The sequence below is a fragment of the Leptinotarsa decemlineata genome, unplaced genomic scaffold, assembly GCF_025532065.1.
Source record: "Leptinotarsa decemlineata unplaced genomic scaffold, Ldec_3_MD MMD2_P_RNA_scaffold_5, whole genome shotgun sequence".
Classification (NCBI taxonomy): domain Eukaryota; kingdom Metazoa; phylum Arthropoda; class Insecta; order Coleoptera; family Chrysomelidae; genus Leptinotarsa; species Leptinotarsa decemlineata.
This window is the reverse complement of record NW_027412532.1, coordinates 14,738,465-14,759,167: the sequence shown is the minus strand read 5'-3', so window position 1 is coordinate 14,759,167 and position 20,703 is coordinate 14,738,465. Positions and strand designations below refer to the sequence as shown.

Genomic DNA, 20,703 nt, shown 5'->3' with positions numbered 1-20,703 from the left:
ACTTGTAGCAGGGGAGCCCACGATGCAAAATGGGGATTTACTCGAGCGTCATTGAGACATATTATGTTGCAAAGCTTAGATGATAAGAAGAAAAAAATGTTATATAATATATACCTTTTCATTAGTGGGGGAAGCGGATATAGATTTTTAAATATGTAAAAATATACTCTTGCATGGACATACTCGAGCGCGTCAGATATTGATAGCATCAATGTCCTACGTACGTTTAATAATGTTGGTATGTTAATTTGATCGTTTGCATGATGTGGGTGGTTGTACGTTAGGGTTGAAATTGAAAAGAAAAAAAATGTAATCGAGCGCGTCAGATTTTCTAAGGAGATGTTAAGTGCAAAAAAAATAATGGTCTCATTCAATAATCTGACGATTTCGATCTGACGCAAACTCGCGGCCATTATTATAATGTGCAAAAAAATTCGCCATTTTGAAATACTCTAGCGCGTCAAATTAGGATATATATGGTTCATCTTTATGTTTTAGACGTGCTGTCTAATAATCTGACGATTATCTAGAGAGATTCGCTTAATCTAACGAAAACAACATTTTTTTTATTTTTCTTATTCAATGAATTTAATCAATTGAAAAGCTCAGGAAACAGCATGCAAATAAATAAGTGTATGTTTTTTAAGTAGAATACTTGTATTTATAAGAAAATAATTTTTAAAAAATGCTCAAAAAATTATTTTTTTTTAATCAATTGATTAATGAATGAAGAAAAGAGAAATGGAAGTTTCTATGTTTTTTACCACTTTCATGTGTAACTGACGTTACTGCAGTTTCGTCCTATGAGGACATTTTCAAACTTATATATTGTTCAAGTTTGAAAATGTTCTTATAGGACGAAACTGCAGTAACGTTAATTACAAATAAAAATGGTAAAAAACATAGAAAGTTTAATTTCTCTTTTCTTCATTATGATTTCCTACCACGTACTAACGGCTACATCCATCAATTAATTGATTAATTATTCATTATCTTCATATTCATCACGAACGAGTCTCTGTGATCAGCTGTGATAGCATCATGACAACAGAATTCAGAGTGGGGACGGAGTGAGAAAGTAAAAGATAGAGAAAAAGTGAATAGAGAATAGAGGAATAGAAACTTGGAGAGGGAAATATAGGTATCACACAGCTGCACGCATTGAACTTCATCGACGAATTTTTGTTATTTCGGCTTGCGGAAATTGTCAGATTATATATTTTTCGCTATTCTTGAATCATTTCCTTCAAAATAAAAAAAAATGGCTAGGCTCAAGAATGTCAAAATGACGTTACAGATTACTCGAATATACACTTTTTAGCAGGTGATTAATTCGCCCTACCTCAATCTGACGCGCTCGAGAATTTCTGATGATCAATTTTTTTTACTAATCTGATCCTTTATCCCTCACAGGCGGCCTTATATATGGGGCTCATATTTGGTGGAGGTACTTAACCGGGTACAAGATACCCCCCTGTATATTAATCTACCGCGCTTTAGTAAATCCCGAAATCCCCGCTTGGGCCCCCCTATTATTGTACTAAGTGTTTCCAGATTATTAACCTGTTCATCGTGATTAACATCATGATTATGAAAATCAAAAGTTACATTTTCTTTTTCACTTTCAGTGGATTCTTCAGAGGGAACATAATCAGCAGAATTTCCTAACCTATATTTTCACCGTCGAATACTGTAGCAACTTGTGTTGAGACTGACTCTTTGTAACATATTTTCGTCGAAGACTGTAGTAAGTCTAGTTATTGCAATTTTCGCCGGAAAAAACCTCCTCTACAGTTCTTACAGTTTACAGCCATATGTGATTTGGGTTGCCTAGATTGAAAGATGAGTTATAATAGTTTTCGTGGGTTAAATCGAATAATTTTAATTCCACTAGTGGAATCTCAAAGTATCTCAGAACTATTGAAAATTGAGATACTACAGTCTTCGTTGGGACCGTCGATATGTTATTCTAAGGTATAAGCTGCATTTATGGAAAGTTTCATTGAAATCCGTTCAGGCGTTTCGGCGTGAAAGAGCCACAAACATATATACTTACATCCTCACAAACTGTCACATTTATAATGTTAATATAGATATCCAGAAATCTCAAGATAATAATCGAAACTTATTCATATGATAAGGCATTTTTAATTTGAATGGAAACGTTATTCTGAATTCCAATGAAATCGAAAATAATACGCGACCTTTTGGTGATGCATCGATGCATCTAGCCGCGTCAAATAGGGCGGCTATTGCTGACAAATACGAGTTTATTCATTTATGTACTCTGTTCATATAATTGATTTGAATCAAATAAATGTTCTAGCAGAAATTTCTTGTTATTCAGGTAATAAAGATTCATTTTAGTTGCGATGCACTCAACTAAGGAAGTAATATTTATTAATATCACTCGATCTGAAACTTTTCCAATGATTCATAAATAGTTATACCACCCAGAAGGAACGCCGGCTTGGGACTGAAGCAACAGGGGCTAGTTTCTCTCATCCCCCGCTTCTTCTAATGCTTCCCGCTCGTATATATCATACACCTTGTTTTGTAAGCATGATTGATAGGCTTCAATTCCAATCTTGATTTATGTTATATTGTGAAGTTGATTAATGAAGTTGATACAGAAGATTGTTCATAATGATCCATGTGACATGAATAACTTTTCAAATTTGTATGTTCAATTCGTATTGTTCCTCGTAACTGAATGATTGATGAAGAAATCAAGACAATCGGAGAAAATCTTGCTTTTGAAGTAAACTGAAGAATATCACCATTACTGAGACTAAGGCTAAATTTATACCGCCTTCAAAAAAACAATATTTTTTCAATTCCCTTCAACCAAATACTTAGTTACTACTGGACATACTTTCACATTTGTCGTAGTTGATTCGTTATTTTCTTCGTTATGAATGAATTTTCAAGAATAAATTGTGTAAGTATATATATATATATATATATATATATATATATATATATATATATATATATATATATATTCTCATTTTGTCTTCGATTGAAGACACCTATTGGTGTGACACCCAAGATTTCATATCATTCCTGGAAACATGAGGATTCGTTTTCCGATGGCATTTCAGGTTAGCTTCCCAAATTACTGCTACCGCAGTTGTCGGTTGATTGGTCAAACCACCAACACTGACATAAAAACTTGGCAAGTTGACTTGGGTGTCACACCAATAGGTGGTTCCACTTATGTTTCGCTTGCGTTTACGCAGCTATTTTTGTCAAGTACTTTCTTGGTTTTTCTCATTTTGTCTCCAATCGAAGACCGCCTGCCCGGTACTGACGATGCCCAATAGGCTGAAAGAGCTGTCTACCGGTGGCTCTTGAATTGAAATCAATATGGGAATGATCAAAAAGTATTTGACTATTTATTTTTTAATTTTCATGGGATTATTATCCAGCAGCTATATATATATATATATATATATATATATATATATATATATATATATATATATATATATATATATATACCGGTATATATATTTTATTTTATTTATTCAACTAACGGGCAGCACCCAATATACAAATATGTTTTTATAAAGGTGTACATATACTTACTATACTGGTAAAACGGTATTCGTTTTACCAGTATAGTAAGAAATGAGTTGAGCAAGGTCAACAAAACTTCTGAACACGTAACAGCACACCTAGATAATGACAAATTAGATTTTGCTACTATAACTATAACTATAACTGCGTTTGAATCATTTCCTTAGAAATGGATCGTACTTGGCTTCAAGAAAGATATGGATGGTGGCGAAATTACTAGATCGAATGTTTCAAAAATCAATCAACAACAATGACATATTTCAGATGTTAAAACCTTCTCTGATTTTGTTCGAAAACGTTCAGAAATGAAATGAATTAAAGGAAAAAACTACAAGATACAATTGACTTTTTTCAATTCAGAAAATGGAGTTCGATTTTGTCCTTCAAAATTGCACAGTTTCTTAGTTTTTTTTTATTGGCAAAATTAATGAATCCGTATATTTTTATTCAATACTTCAAATTTATCCATTAACTTATGGATGCGAAGTAAAAATTCACCTTATCTACACCTATTGAAAGTTATCCATTAGAGTTTATTAATAAAACTTTGAATTCAATTTCTATAAACCCAGTGGCAAAAAATTTCAATTTGTTCACCTTCCAATAAAGTTATTTCTACATCTCAGTTATTATTTCATTTCAGTTCCACCAGCGCCATGACAATGAAAAACTGGTGAGAAACTCATCAAAACTATAGTCAAACATACTTACTAAATCGTGAAGAATGTTAGATGAATCTGAGCTCATAAAACTTGTGTCTACTCATGGATACTCCTATACAACTGTAAATCTATGGAAGATGAAAATGAACATGATAATAGAGTCGATTCCCAAGGCAATTATAATTGAAAAAGAATCGACAAACGAGGCGGTAAAATTCCTCATTTTCAGCAATACATTATCCGCAACTTTGAATGGCTCGTAAATAAGCGGAACCCTTCAGCTATTATCTGCTAATTATAAAGTTTGCATTGATATATTATTCCAAACGTGCTCAAGGGAGGTATGTGAACGTTATTACCTTTTGAAATATTCGGAACATATTGTGTCAGGTATGTACAATAAAACTTAAAGCAAAGCTGTCTAGAAATGATGTATGAGTATCATCTGGTTTCCATTCTTCATAGAAAAAAAGAGACTTGCGTAAGGTAACGTATTGAACAGAAAACGCTTTGGGGGAGCATTTCACACATTCTCAGAGAAATTGTCGTTTTGAGAGCGCTTCAGTTGTCTGTTTTGAGATTTTCTAGTACTCAAACAGAATAAAAAATCAAATCAGAAAAGCATAAGCATTGAGACATGTCAGCATGTCAACTTAGAGCTCTAAAATGAAGCACGAGCATGACCATACTACTACCAATAAAATTATTACAAAATATACAGAATCAACAATATTCAAAATATTGTCACAATTGCAAAAATACAAGTAATTATGAAAGTACAAACTTTGAGATCATTGACCCGCACCATCATTTTCGGATGATAGGTATTTGTCAAATTTTTCTCTTCTAAAAAACTACAAAAATTGTCCACAACAATAAAGATCACAAAATAGGTCCAATAAAAAGAACCTTGATATTAAAAATAACTACTTCCAAAAGAAACATTATCCGTTATGAGGTACTATAAACATACCTTATTTCTGGGTTATAATGTTGATAATTTGCGAAATATAGCTTGATGATGATTTTAAATTTCAAGTCTGAATCACAGTGGGGAATCTTCTCTCAAATTCCTAAATTTACAGCCCCAAAATTCAAAAAATTTTTAATGGGGAGGTTTTTGAACTTGACCATCTATTTGCAATTCGGATCTTATTTTGCTCATATTTAGACGTAAAATGAAATATTCCCGATTGATTATGTAGTAGGATATATAGTTGATTTTATAGCCGATTTTTCTGATATACAGGGTGTAACGTACGTTGCCATATTCAAGTGACTTATTTCTGAGACAATTTTGACATTGATTTTTTGGTTCGTTTTTTAAAAATAACTTTTGCAAAAAATTACTTATTTGCACGAAATTTGGTGTTCGGGTTTTTTTGACGTAGGAAATCATAATTTCGTATTAATTTTCATGTAAAATTTAGACGGCGTTGCGTACGCTGTCATTATTTGTTTCAAATTTCCCTAACTTTTTTGACGGTTAACTATTAGAACTTTTCAGGAAAAAACTTAGTTTCCATAACTTTTCCAAATAAAAAACGTACATCTCCTCCACAACGCTCCATTCACGGTGCTCTACAGAGCACAATCAATAAAAAGATCATGATTGAAGGTTTCCGGCAAACACATCTCCTATTGTAGGAAGTTTTTGAATATTGTGTGATGCTCTCGAACCCTCTCGAATGTTCTACTAGACTATTCTAGAACTCACTAAAGGTAGAAACTTCCAGTATCTATCTCTTCATATAGAAATTGAAACCTTCTTCACGGATGGGAAATAGAGATCACTCCCTGCAACGTGCCCCAATGATCTGGAATGTTTCAGTATTTTCCGGAACGTTCGAGACTGATTCCGAAAATTCACAAAATTCCAGAATTTTCCAAGAGACTCTGGAATGTTGTGACATGCTTTCGAATGGTTTTATGTCTTCTTTAACTTTTTAGATAGCCAAACATTCAGCCCTTAACCTTAACCTTAACCGTGCCCAATCAACTTCAACACCAAACCGTTATTTTCAACACCTCGACACGTGTTTCAACCACCAAGAAAAAGATTGAACTAAATTACATACAGTATTGTCCTTATTTATACCTTAAATACCTCTGCTGTATCTGAGTTTTAATGGGTTTGTTTCATGATTTTTGGTTGTGGTTGTTTTTTAAATTAACAGTTCAGTTAATATTGTGCAGGATGAAATCCAAACACGTGATAGAAACTGGTGAAAAAACTGTACAATTCACATCACCTAGGAAGTGCAGAAATAGTAGAGAAGAAAGAAGATATTTTTTCGATACTTGAGAAATTTGTATGGTTCAAATGTACGGTTCAAAATGTGAAAGATTGAATGACGCACATTATGAGAAGTTCCTTGCCACATATGACACGAAGAATATCAACTTATGTATGAAAAAAATAATAAGTTATGATTCATCAAATCTTCTTCCGTGCCAACGCGAATTGGAACAACGATTATTAAGAGAAGCATATATTACAAATATCTGGGGCAATAGTCATTTAAAGGAACCAACGTTTGTTACCCCTGAAAATAACGGTTTAAACTTATTCGATAACCAATACGATTTTAATTGGGTTGAAGGGGATACGGTTCCTTCTTCTATATACGACATACTTTTGAAGAGCCTACTAATGCTAATACTGCCGAAGCACAGTCAACTGGAACTGAAGAATCCATTTCAGGTAACATACAGTTATTTGATTTAATAAGATTCAATATACAGTCCTATGTAATTGAGCACGATATTCAATTCTTAATGATATAATTAATTTATTAATTCTTTTTTCTTTTCAGAGAAGGAAAACAATATTGAAGAGTCGGATGATGATGAAAGAAGTAGTAGTGAAGAAGTGTCGGATGATGATGATAATTGATGTACAAAATAATGTAGATTACACAACAATTAATAAAATATATTGCATCTATAATTTTTAATTTTATATAATGTCACTCACACTCTATTCATTTACGTTACGCCTCTTACTCGCACGCCCTTTCCCCTCGCCTGTCAAGGTCTTATGCTGTTCACAACCGCCTGTCATTGTACACATTTATTTTAAATGGCTTACTCAAACACATACTTCAATTTCAACTTTACAGAAGAAAGTTTATTTTACCTCCTAAACTGTACATCTTTCGATTCACCTGGTAGGTACTTTTGCTTACTCTAATCGCCTGTAATTTTTTTTCCATAATTATCAAGAAATAAACTGAATGATAATAAATTTTGAAATTTACAGAAGTAAGTTTTTTATCTTATTTATTTGACATTTTAAAAAATAAAAGGGCTGATGACGTGCATGGCAGATGCCTGCCAGGTCATGGGTGTTGGCCTTGGCGTGCTATGACTCATCACTGTACAAATTTCTAGCCTTACAGGAAGACCGTTAGTCGGAGGGTTCACTAGCTCTCCTACTATTAGGATTCAGAGTAGTCTCGAAATGGAAGTCAGCGGATGAGGTGTGGATTGGCAAAGGGTCTACCAGTGAGAAAGTTATCGAAGTGCTTGAAAAGATGATAGTCGGATGGCGAGAGATCTGGAGAGTATGGTGGATGGGGCAAAAAACTTCGACGCTCATTCCTTCGATTTTTGACTATGATTTGTGAAACGAGTAGACAGACGTTGTCGTAGAACAGGATCGAACGTCTTCTGTTGACCAGTGCCGGCTACTGCTGTCGCACTTTTTGGCACCTTTCATCGATTTCCTCACAGTAGGACTCTGCTGTGATGGTTTGGTGGTTTGTCGTAGAGGATCCACTTTTCATCACATCTTCAGATGACCCAATTATGATCGAGCTGCTCATTCCAGCTTTGTGAGATGATGTTTAAAACATTGATTGTTTGAAAGTGATTGACAATGTTTCATGATGGATTTCATTAGTTCGGACTTCCATTGTCTGATAGTATATGGATTGGTTTGAAATCCCTGAAGGAACTAATAAAAAACAAGAATTAAAATGAATAGTTGAAAATAACGATTATATTAAGCAAAAAAACTTGAAATGAAATAATACTGAAATAAAATACACGTAAAAATAGAACAACTGAACAAAAAATGAAAAGTTAAGAGATTCCAAGCCAAGTTACTTCATGACGTTTCCATTGTTAGTATCCACAGTCGTCTTCGGGTGATGACTGGACTAATTCCTCCGAGAGATTGACTATTAATGGGTCATTAGAGTATTTTCACTCATATCCGCTTTCCTTTTTCCGCTTCACCGGTTTAGTGGGAGATCACCGTTTGGCAAGAGTTGGCCATTTTCCGCTTGATTATGGGTTTCCATATATTGCGTGTCTCTACGCTAGCTTGGCTGAATACATTGTTGAACAACATGTATGCGACTTCTTCGAATTTCCTCCTGAACAAATGTTCCTCCCTGTGTATGATCTCAGCTTGGGACCACTCGATGTTATGGGTCCAAACATGCTCTGCTATTCCTGATTTGTTGGTTTCCCCTCGGTGTGTGTGTTTTTTGTGCTCGGCCATTGAAGAAGCCCACAAGAAACCTCGTATCTGGTTGAGATACGTTGACAACACCTTCATAATTTGGAACCATGGGAATACTGAACTAGACGCCTAGACATTTATCTTCTTGGAGGGAACTGATGCCTGGGTTTTCGTGGCATTGAATTGAACCTGGTTACTTTCACCCCAATTCGAAATCATCTGTAGATTCTCATTGAGATATGCCAGCTCTTGCTGTCGGTGAAGATGTGTATCTTCAGCCGATGTCATGGAATCCAAATGACAAATGTGCTGTCGTCAGCAATGCAATATATTGGATTCTCGTTTTTTTCAATTAGTCGTTGATAAATAATGAAAAGAAGGTTGGAGACAATATGGATCCCTGGAAAACACCAGCGTTGATGGTAAAAGTGTGGTGAATTTTGTTCTCTAGTACAGAATAATATCTCTCGTTCGTGTTCAATGAAATCTAGACTTTTGACAGTCGAATCTAATTAAATCGAAATCATTTATTTGATCAAAATGACTGTGTAGAGATTCCAATAAGTGTCGTACACACATTAATAACTTTTTACAAAAGTTATTCATGTTATCTAAGGCAAAGCTAAATTAAATTTTCGAAATTCAGCAACAAATGAACTTCTTACGATTATTGCCTTCAAGCCGATAGAATGATGAAAAAAAAATTGAAGGCTAATTCACCAAAACATGGTTTTACAGCGATTTTTCGAAACATCATTGTGCATAGTAGCAATTTCATTGAAATCGAAAAGAATACGCAACGTACAGTTAATGCATCTAGCCGCGTCAAGTAAGTCGAGTAACATTGGTGCCACCTTTGCAGTCTCATGTCAAGTTATAAGTTTGTGTTAAAAATAGAAATTTGCCTATAAAATTCTGAGGTCTTCCGGTATTACTTTCGATAATGATGCTGTTCAAAGGATAAATAGCTGATGGTTGAATGTGAAACGATGTTAGAAACGATGGTTGAACTCATTGAGAATGCATTATCATCATAATCATCAATGCAGTAACTCCTCCCGGCAGTAAACTTCTTGAATCTGAATTTTAATTTTCAATTCTTCTTATCTGTTACACCGCTTCTTTTAGAGAAGCCCTGATTACTTTATGACAACGAATGTACCTGCAGTTTTCCGCGATTGAATCGTGAACTGGTATTCGGTTTTACACACTTTCATCAAACATAAATAACCGCTCAGTCCAGAGATAAACTGTTATGGCTGGCTGGAGTAAAAACACGCGACACCTGCATGCAAGTTATGTTAGCATATTGTCCTGTCCTAACTATAAACTGAAGTAGTTAGCGCTGTGCGATAAGAAATAATATACACACATATAAAGTGTCGATATACACTGCATCTACATTATTGGCTGTTTCAGATCGTATAATACACCAGCAAACTAGTTCACTTGAGAGAAAATACTGGCTGCTGGTACAGAAATATTATCAATGTTATAGCAGCCTAGAGAAACCGAAGGGATTGTTTTTTTGTATTGTTATACCGACACCGATGAGCCACCCAGGCAGTTTCCAAAAGCGAAAAACCGATAGTTTTCACATACTCTGAGCACTATATCCACCACTTATTTGAAGCTGAATAGTTTTATAGTATAGATCATCTCATGATGGCACCAACTTGGTTGGTGAAACAAGTGTCGATAAGAGTGTTGTGAGTTTTGGCGTGTGGGAACAGAGTCTGCTTCAGATTTATTCAAGCCACAGTTTCAACTTCAACCTTTTGGTGTCGTACTCATGATTATCCCATCTCTCATGCGTCATATAAAAATTGTCATTGATGAGCACAGTGCATGATTTCGTGCTATCAATAAATACAGAATTGAGAGGTTGATTAGCCCAGTACAACCCATACCTTGTTTTCACTATTATGACATCCTAGAAAATAGTCCAAAGAAATTTCCACATGAATGCGCATGAGTAACGGGAAAGTTCTCAACATTTCAGCCTCGAGAGCAAGAACGATTTGGGACGGTTCAAGACAGTTTAGTATCATTTCGCAGTCGAAACCAGAACAGAGAATTAATCAATCTGAACTTATTCTCAATAAACCAGAATACTCTATATCAACTGCACATGATCTTGACGTCCTAGAACCTGAATTTCGTAGAACCAGAACAAACTTTTTACCACAGTAAATCCTGTAAACTCCCGCTCTTTTGAGTGGATTTCTGCTGTCTTTTGCTGATCTCAGATCCTTCGATATTTTATTCGTTGGTTTGGAAACGGTGTTAATTTTCTCCTTCTTTAGAATTTTCTTGATTCTGTCGGTAACACCTTCTATGTATGTCAGATGGACAGTGCTTTGGGGTTGATATTCACTGGTAATTCTCTTCTTGTGTGTGTGTGTTTTCTTCCTGTACACCTTATGGTCCAGTTGATCACCTTCCTTGATGACTAAAACGTATTATATTGACAAATATTGTGGTTTTCTAAACAGAGGACAACGTGATCTATTCCAATATATTATTGATAATGTAATAGAGAATAGTTCGAATTGAATCTGAAAGCAGTCACACTTGTGGTTCTACCAGGATTTTTGAATACCACATCACACAGTGCATCAACTGATTTCATATTATTTCTCATCCACTTCAATCTTTTTGATACTATTCTGGTAACTTTTCAAATCGGCATGCTCAAAACTGATGTTTCTGGTCAGGGAAGAAGAATTATTTGCGACAACATACATCATCTAAGTTTCAAAATATATACTCATACCTAGCAAGTTGGTTTATTTAGAGTTGACAGAATTTTCTCCAGTCATTCACTTACGCCATTTGACATCAAATATTATAACACAAAGAAACATGTTTCACAAAATTCAATCAATATTTGGTATGTGACGAGTGATGAGTCCTATATATACATTCATGACCGTACTATACAGGGCTTTTCATGATGAGCGTTAATTAGCCGTTTCTGGCAAACTATTCAACGGATCAACCTGAAAATTTCACAGTATGCATAAGTCAATATGACCTACACGCCTAAAATATTTTAGACGAAGCGGCGTTGTCGCTTCTACTATAAAGTAGCGGCTTCTTTGATTTTTCAAATGGAACACCCCGTATATAATATCATATTATGATTCATTATCACTTTGTCAACAAATTCATATACTGTTTCCCTATACCTATCTATTACCGTTTAGAAGATATAAATTAATTTCGATATTTTTTTTACCAAACTTTTATAAATGCTGATAATCTTGAACTCTCTTGCACTGAAACGATCAAATTTGAAATGAAGTGAAGTGATACTATGAGGATCTTCACTCCGAGTCATATTTTCATTTGCCTAATACAGAGTCTTCAAAAAGTGCAGATACTTTGATCTCATAAAAAAATGAGTGGAACTCAATTTTTTCAAATGGAACACCCTGTATATTTCAACATTTTTGAGCTCTACAGACCAATACCTCAATGTATACAAATTGTAACTTTTTCTAAGGTAGGTACATACCAATTTCGAATTGACTGATCTGAGACAGTTAAAAAACTGGATCAAAAAGAAATATTACTAAGTATAAAAAAAATGTTGAATATCCAAAATAAGTGATGAATTCAAAAAGAAGAGCAAGAAAACCACGTCAGTTTCCATTTGAAACAGAGTATCTCGAAAACGGTTCAAAATAGAAATAGTATTATCTGAACAAAGTTAATCTAAAATTGGATGTAGAGCTCAAAAATGTTGAAATATATAGGGTGTTCCATTTGAAAAAATTGAGTTCCACTAATTTTTTCATGAGATCAAAGTATCTGCATTTTTTGAAGACCCTGTATGAGGCAAATGAAAATATGACTTGAAGTGAAGATCCTCATGGTATCACCCCACTCCATTTTAAATTTGATCGTTTTAGTGCAAGAGAGTTCAAGATTATCAGCATTTATAAAAGTTCATGTTTGGTAAAAAAAATATCGAAGTTAATTTATATCTTCCAAACGGTAATAGATAGGTGTAGGGAAATAGTATATGAATTTGTTGACAAAGTGACAATGAATCATAATATGATATTATATATGGGGTGTTCCATTTGAAAAATCAAAGAAGCCGCTACTTTATAGTAGAGGTGACAACGCCGCTTCGTCTAAAATATTTTAGGGCTGTAGGTCATATTGATTTATGCATACTGTGAAATTTTCAGATTAATCCGTTAAATAGTTTGTCATAAACGACTAATTAACGCTCATCATGAAAAGCCCTGTATAAAGAAGTTTTCGACTTCGATTCAGAGTTATGAACTTCGGCAAAAATATAATCTATAAGTACAGTAAATATGAAACTGTCACAAAAACAAACAGAAAAAATTCCAAATTAGCAAGTTAGTTACCATGCATTGTCGACATTTATAAAGCGTTTTCTATCTTCAAATTTGATGCCGTAATGTGTGTAATATAACATTGTTCAAATGTCTGCCATGGCTTCTCTGTGGCTGAATTTGACCGATGTCATGTGTTATGTTGGCTTTGAGGACCGCTGTGGTTTGTGGCTTATTTGTATACACCTGTGACTTGAAAAGTCTAACGGGGTCAAATCGCATGATCTTTGTGGCCAGTTCACATCATCTACACGAGAGATGACAATGCCCTCGAGTCGTTGGTGTTCAGATCATCCTCCAATTGAGGCCAGAAGAAGTTGTAATCATTGACTTATAGTGCTCGCCGTTGACAGTAATGTCCTAAGCAACGTCATTCTCAAAGAAATATAGACCGATTTTCGGGATGCATTGGACGCTCTTATCATCCCAAATTTGACAATTTTGTTTGTTCACGTACCAATTCATCCAGAAATGTGCCTCATCGCTGAAAATGCAGGTGCAAGTTAGATACAAATTTACTGATATCAATTCATTATGCCAAATTTCACTCGATTATGTATCATAACATTTCGGTCTGGGGACTAGCTACTGGATCAGACAGGATTTCTATAAACTAAAAAACACTGCTGAGATTGATATTTAATTTAGACTTTAGAACTTCATGCAGAGAGATATTCCAACAAAATAAAATATTGATAGTTGCAAGTCTGTACATTTCAAAAACATTAATATATATGTACATGAAAATAAAGAACTTCTCCAAACAAAATCAGAGATGCATAACTATAATATGAGAAGAAAATATATGATCATAACACGAAAACATCATCACGCAAAATATGAAAAATCAAGCTACTGCCAAATGATTTGAAGACTCTGTCTCCTAGAATGTATTTGTATGTTTGTTATACCTTTGTATGTTTATCTGTATGTATATTTATAATTTAACTACAATTATGACTTATCCCATCTACACATTATGTAGTTAAAAGGATTAATTAAATCTATTTATCTACCTATTTATCTATGTTGCCCGAACAGAATTCCCATTTTGGAAAAACAATTCCATTATTTGCACGTGTTATTGAATGCTACATCAATTGTCAAAGTTTGAAAGTTGCTGTTGGAAGACCCGTTGATATGATTGACAACTTTGTATGTTTATAAGTCATTCACTTCACTCATATCGTAACCATAGGACCAGAATTTGATAAATGCTTTGTGGCATCACTGGAAAGAACAGGATTAAAACTTACCAAAAATATGTGAAGTTCTAGAACCAATAATTTTTCAACTCCATACAAAGTTCAGATGAAACTTACCATCCTGTACAATCCATGTGTATACCACAATTTGTCTTAGTCTAGACGTTCGCTAATTCGACACGGGTAATCAATAAAAGTCACGATAATATTTATTCGCGATTAATGTGTTGAAGTACATAAATGAAGTGACAGCACATTTGAAATAACATTCCCATCACGAATAACTAATGCATGCGTTGCACTCGGAAGATGCAAGATATATTGAGCGCATTGTGTTGTGAAACGTTCGAGGCATATTGAATAATCAATCGCGATTGGTGCATTCATGCCAGCGAAGGTACAGCGAAAATAGTGTTAAATTATCACACAGTGGTTGACCATAATTTACTAAGTCATTACCCACGTTCATGCTGTACTAGTTTACTGAAATACCGATGAAAATACTGCTACACTGCTACTGTTTGCCTCTTGCGGAATTTTGATGATGCTCCTTGAATATCGTTTATCGTTTAACAAGCGGTTTCATTGAAGCCAATTTGACTAATTTTGTCTGTCCAGCCCTTTCACTGCCAAGTAAGGAGTTCTACGGATTTTACAGCCGTACGATAAATAATCTAATCTGGGGGTTGAACTAGGTTTATTACATGTAACTGGTGTCGCCAAAACCGACTTCGTTTGATTCCGTAACGTCAAGTATTTGAATTAATCCCATTGTCATCATTATCATCATCATCATCATCATCATCGCCTTTCAGTCCATTTGGATTATGGCTAACCCTCCTATTCTAAAGTGGACATGTCTTCTTTTTCCGTATATTGGATAGCAATTATTATGAGTCCTGGTTGATTCAGTTATTTGTTTTGATATTTTTCCATCTCTGCATTTCTTCCCTTCATTTTCAACTGTTTTTTCAATCAAACCAAAAAATATTTCATATTTTGCTTTCGTAAAAACCATTCTTGAATATTGTTCGGTTATATGGGACCCATACTATACGTAATGTAAATATCGATTTGATTAAAAATGTTCAAAAGAAATTCTTAAGGAAGTGTGTTTTTCACTTTGGTATTCAACGAAATGAATATGAGTACAGTCAACTCTTAACCAAGTTAAATATAAAATCATTGGAAGATAGGAGAATTTCTATGAACTTGGGTTTCCTCTTAAAATTAATAAAAAGTGAGATAAACTGCCCAGGACTACTTCAACTAATAACTTTTCATATCAAACAAAAAGATACGAGAAATCCTGACATTTTTCATAAACATTTTTTCCATACCTATCATGCTTTGAACACTCCGATTCCTCGTATTCTGAACCTGGAAAATCAATATCATAATAACTTAGATCTGTTTAATGTATCACTTCAGGTCTTTAAAAATTAATTGAAAAGGCTATATAGTTTTCGAAGCTTTTCTTGACCTCACCATTTTCTTTGTAAGTACCAAAATTGTTTCATCTTTTAGCAATGTATAGTCACTAGACATGAGGATTTATTAATATTTTGTATTTCACACTTCCCTAAATGTTTTGTAAAATTGTAAATTGTAATGTAGACAGCAGACATGAGCATTCAAAAATAATCTGTAGTTCCTCACACTTTGTTAAATATGTATTTGCAAATTGGCTTTGCCATTGAATAAATAAATAAATACAGAAGCTATTTCATACTCTAGCTATTTTTATATTTCTTCATTTCTTTTACGTTTTCTCTTGCCTGCAGGTGCTCATTATTTTTTTCTAGCCTTTTCAAGTAGATATATTTTCGGCCTTCTGCTCACTTTTTCATTTTTTTGCATCTTTCTATGCCTTGGAAAGTAATAGTTGTTTTAGGTAATTCTTTTATGAATTCCTACATTCTGAGGGTTTTTCCATAATCACTTCAAGGTAGTTGAAAGTCTTTCAATTTAAAAGTTGTCAGTCTATAGGTGCTCCTTTTTTTTGTTATTGCTATACAGAGTGAATCTCCAGGAACTTAACAGTTAGTGAATTATTACTATGCACATATAGAATCTAGAATCATGGCGATTGCCTTTGGAGAAGCTCTTCATTGGCTCCAAATATATGTATTGCTTAAAAAGGATTATACGAATTTAAGCAGGTGTTAATCAGAGAATCTCCTGCAGAGATTCATATACATATTTGAAAATTCCAACTTTCCCGGACATTTTCATTTGTGAAATGTGTGTAATGTGTATTCATACACACCAATAGGCCGAAATATGATCGCATTTCCTCTTACCAAAATGTAAATACAAGAAAGTGCGATAATTTTCACATAAATCCCGTCAAATATAATACAAATTCGATCCTCACTATTGAGATCTCGGAAATTATGAGAGATACGAAGATGGTTGAATTGGGGGAAAGTTTCGCATTTACCTGACTAATATGCCGTTGAGAAAGTTCTGAAATCCCGAGAATATCCGGAGATATCCGGAAAAAACATAAATTTCGGAAAATGGTTTTTATTTTTTTCTGGCTTTACTGTTCGAAGGATTTCTTGATGCTTATTCACGTTATACAAAGAACCTACCTGCATATTTTAAGATTCTAGAATCAGTAGCAGTAGTTGTTTACAACAACTACTAGTAGCTTCGGCTGTATTTAATGTAAAAGCGGGAGCTAGTAATTTGTATTTTCACTTTAAGAATACAGTAACTAAAAAAATATGGAGAAATTTCGAGAATCAAATCATGTTACCTATAAAGAAATCCGAAAAATTAACACAACCGTCAACGACGTCCGCTCCCACACGTCTGCCCACGTTCTCGGCGATGACGCTTCATTGCTTAGACCGCCTCTCTACCCCCGCGCATCGTCCCCCGTCGTCTTACAGTAGGCGCGACGTGTGATGGCTTACTGCATTGCGTCAAGTTAATCTTATCGTGATCATTTTTAAGTGATTCGTCCAAATTACTTAGTGTAAAGACAAAGTGTATCTACATTATATACTTAAAACAATAATTGTATCAATTTTTATAAGAATTTGGAAGATATTTTGAAATGTGCAATGTAAAAAAGTATCCAAGTAACTCTAACGGTATAGGCAGTGCACGCCAAGGTAGCTCTCAGGGAGCAAGAATCTTTCTGACTCACTTAATACTTATCGATAACATTTGTTTGAAGGTGGTTGACAATGTTTCGATTAGCTGAAAAATAACAATTACAGTAAGCAAAAAACTGAAATTACAAGAAATAAAATACAAGCAACAACAAAAAAAATCAAATTATTATTATTAACAAATTATTATTAACAAAAAATGAAAATTAAAAATTGAAAGATTTCAAATCAAGTTATGTCACGACGTTTCGATTATTAGTATCCACAATCGTCTTCGAGTGAAAACAGTTATCACCCGAATACTTATCGTTGAATTATGACCAAAATCACATAAAAGTTATATAAATTGTAGCCTATATATTATTCTGATGTATAAGTTGTATTTATGTAAAGTTTCGTCTAAATCCGTTCAGTTGTTTAGGCGTGAAAGAGCCACAAACACACACATACGTATACCATCCTCACAAATTTTGAAAGTTTGTTCTGATTATTTTATTGAAAAATAGACAATTGTTATATAAATATCTTGGCATGGTATGGTTTACCGGATTTTGATCAATTGTTGAAATTCAAAAAGTTTCAGAAATTGAAATATTTGGATTTATCATCGAATCTTATTTTAGATACCCAACCCAATCGTAAAATAAGAACTACTGAATGTTGAAAATGATTACACTTAAGACTAAAATAATTTCATGTATCATTATATTCTTAACGTTTGCAACACCAATTTGTGCTATTATTGATCCTAATACCTGTTTGAAATAAACCCATTATTATTGTCATCAATTCAGATTAGGGAATCTAACAAAAATCAAAAGGAAATGAGGATGAAAATCAAATATTTGTGAAATACTTCGTTCCTTTATTTAATAGTAATTGATAACTAGAGCAGCTCACAAATTTTCGAGCTGTCCAGAATCGAAATATCAACACCATATTTTGCTTTTTTGATGTGCAGTAATTTGTGAAAGTTGTGGACGTTATTTTTTGAATGTATATTCATCCTAGATTTGTTCAGTCAAAACAAATCTTACCTTGATGTATGCATTATTATGATTGACTTTCTGTGTACTTTGCATATCACGATGAATGTAAATTATATGTTGCGTCAAGATCAAAGCAATTGAAGAATATATAAACATTTCTTGTACCGTCAACGTAGATGTACAAATACTTTCAATTGAACTTCAATTATTTCATTATTGGAAATTAATGTTTGTTTTTTGCTTCAACGAAGGTCTGATAAAAAAGGGGAATTTGTAAATGGTTTTATTTATCTTGCACTGTTTGTTTGGTTCAAATTTACTAATTAGAGTTTGACTCCCTTCCTGTTGACAAATTGATCTGATATTTGGTACACACATTTCATTAGTTTTGATAACAATACAATTTAATCAATTCTGTATCATTGTAAATCCAAGATGGCTGCACCTCAATATGGGTATCAAATGACAGGACTAGACTAGTAGAATAGTAGTATATTTTGAAAAAAAAAAAGCAAATTCAGTATGGCCGCAACTACAAAATGGCGAAATACATATTATGTCACAACTACCTCAATATGGATATCAAATGACATAGCTTAACAAGCACTAAAGTAGTACACTATGAAATAGATGCAAATCCAATGTAATATATACATAGAACTTTGTCGACTCAGAAGCGGGATACAAGCATGGATCTCCCATCCAAGTCAAGATTTTTTATCCAGCGTTCGGCTGGCTAAAAATTATATGTTGTTAGCGATACACACCCCAAGTTAAGGTAAAAATAATAAAATCGTTGGGCGTAGCGTAACCTGAGTAAATATGTGAGTACTACTTGCCTTAAAAATCTTAATGAACAAGTTAACAACAACAGGCATCTAGATGCCTGTTGAAATAAGTGTTACCTTCTAGTATATTATATAGCTTGTTGAAATGATTTATCATTAGATTTACCTTACTGTTAGATTAGGCAATATTGTAAAATTATTTTAAGACTAGTAGATAAGGCAACATGTAAAATTGACTCAAGACAATGGTCTTGTTTCATGTGACATATTGAAAACGATACTGGTTTGCTTATACACTGATCGAGTTAGGGAAATATTATACTTATCAAGCCTAATCGGTCCAAAGGTCTCTTTATATTTGCAGAAAAAAAACAATTCGAGAAGCAAGAGTTTAAATTGGCCGCGTGTCTGTTAACCAATAAAATGTATCGTGTCCACAGCGGTGTTGCCAGTGTTTTGGTTATAAATATCCAATCACAGAACTAAAATATAGTGATCCAATTTGACAGATGCCATTTTTGTTTTTTATTGTTGTAACTGTTTTAATCCGATTTGTTTGTTACAATTTTCTAATCAAAGAACGTTTCATTTCATGTGGAGAATATTTTCATTAATTTAAAAGTTAACGGGTTTATATCTACTTACTCAAATTTATGTGATATCAACATGAAAACGTCTACTGCCGGAAATATTTTTAAAATAATGTTTCTATTGGGACTAGGCCCGTGACGTCACGGGCCTAGAATGTCCGATTTTTAATAATTAATTATGGGGTAACAACAGTATTAAGAAAGCTGAAACAAAGCGCACTGTTTTTCAATTTGAAATTGATAATAATATAAAATTTGAATTTCAAACTCAAAAATACCCATGATAACCCATTAAATCCCAGGTACACCATCATTTGCCTGAACATTTTAAAGCAATCGGAAATAAAAAAAAATACAGGAAGAAGATAAAAGTATTTCTCATTTCAAAAGCGTATTATGACCTGCAGGAATATTACAATGACCATTTTTAATCATTTATATTTGCATAAAGATATAGGTATCAACTTCATGTCTAGATATTGTTTTGTAATTAGTTTCGAATATATGTGAGTGAATGTCATCATTCTATTTGTCATGGTTGTGTTTATTTATATGGACATTTTATTTATACATATATATATATATATATATATATATATATATATATATATATATATATATATATATATATATATATATATATATATATCCAGATAAAAATTGTAGATCATGAAATTCTTTACAAAAAATGTATCGATACTTTTTTTTCTTAGAGCCACCGTTTCTGAGATACGACGAGTCAAAAAGTTGTAAAAGTTGTAATCATCATTATATGCATAAGTATCCCACGTATATACATCTCTGAAGTTGTAATTTAAGTGAAAATATTTTTCTATTGGTATACATGAGTATAAATATAAGAATATATTGACATTTACAATACTAATACGACATACATCATTGACGGTGGATACT

General features: G+C 33.4%; 1 protein-coding gene across 2 annotated transcripts in view; it reads left to right on the top strand.

Annotated features, from left to right (window-relative positions):
• LOC111514539 (uncharacterized) overlaps nucleotides 1–20,703 on the top strand; it is a 36,525-nt gene that overhangs the window by 13,879 nt on the left and 1,943 nt on the right. Inside the window, exons 4-5 of one of the 2 annotated variants that reach the window (XR_012464098.1) lie at nucleotides 4,226–6,948; nucleotides 7,061–7,439. The exons of the other annotated variant lie outside the window; for it this stretch is intronic. The gene's annotated coding sequence lies outside the window, so the exon portion shown is untranslated. Of the gene's footprint in view, nucleotides 1–4,225; nucleotides 6,949–7,060; nucleotides 7,440–20,703 lie in introns of those variants that run through there. 2 annotated transcript variants of the gene reach the window in all.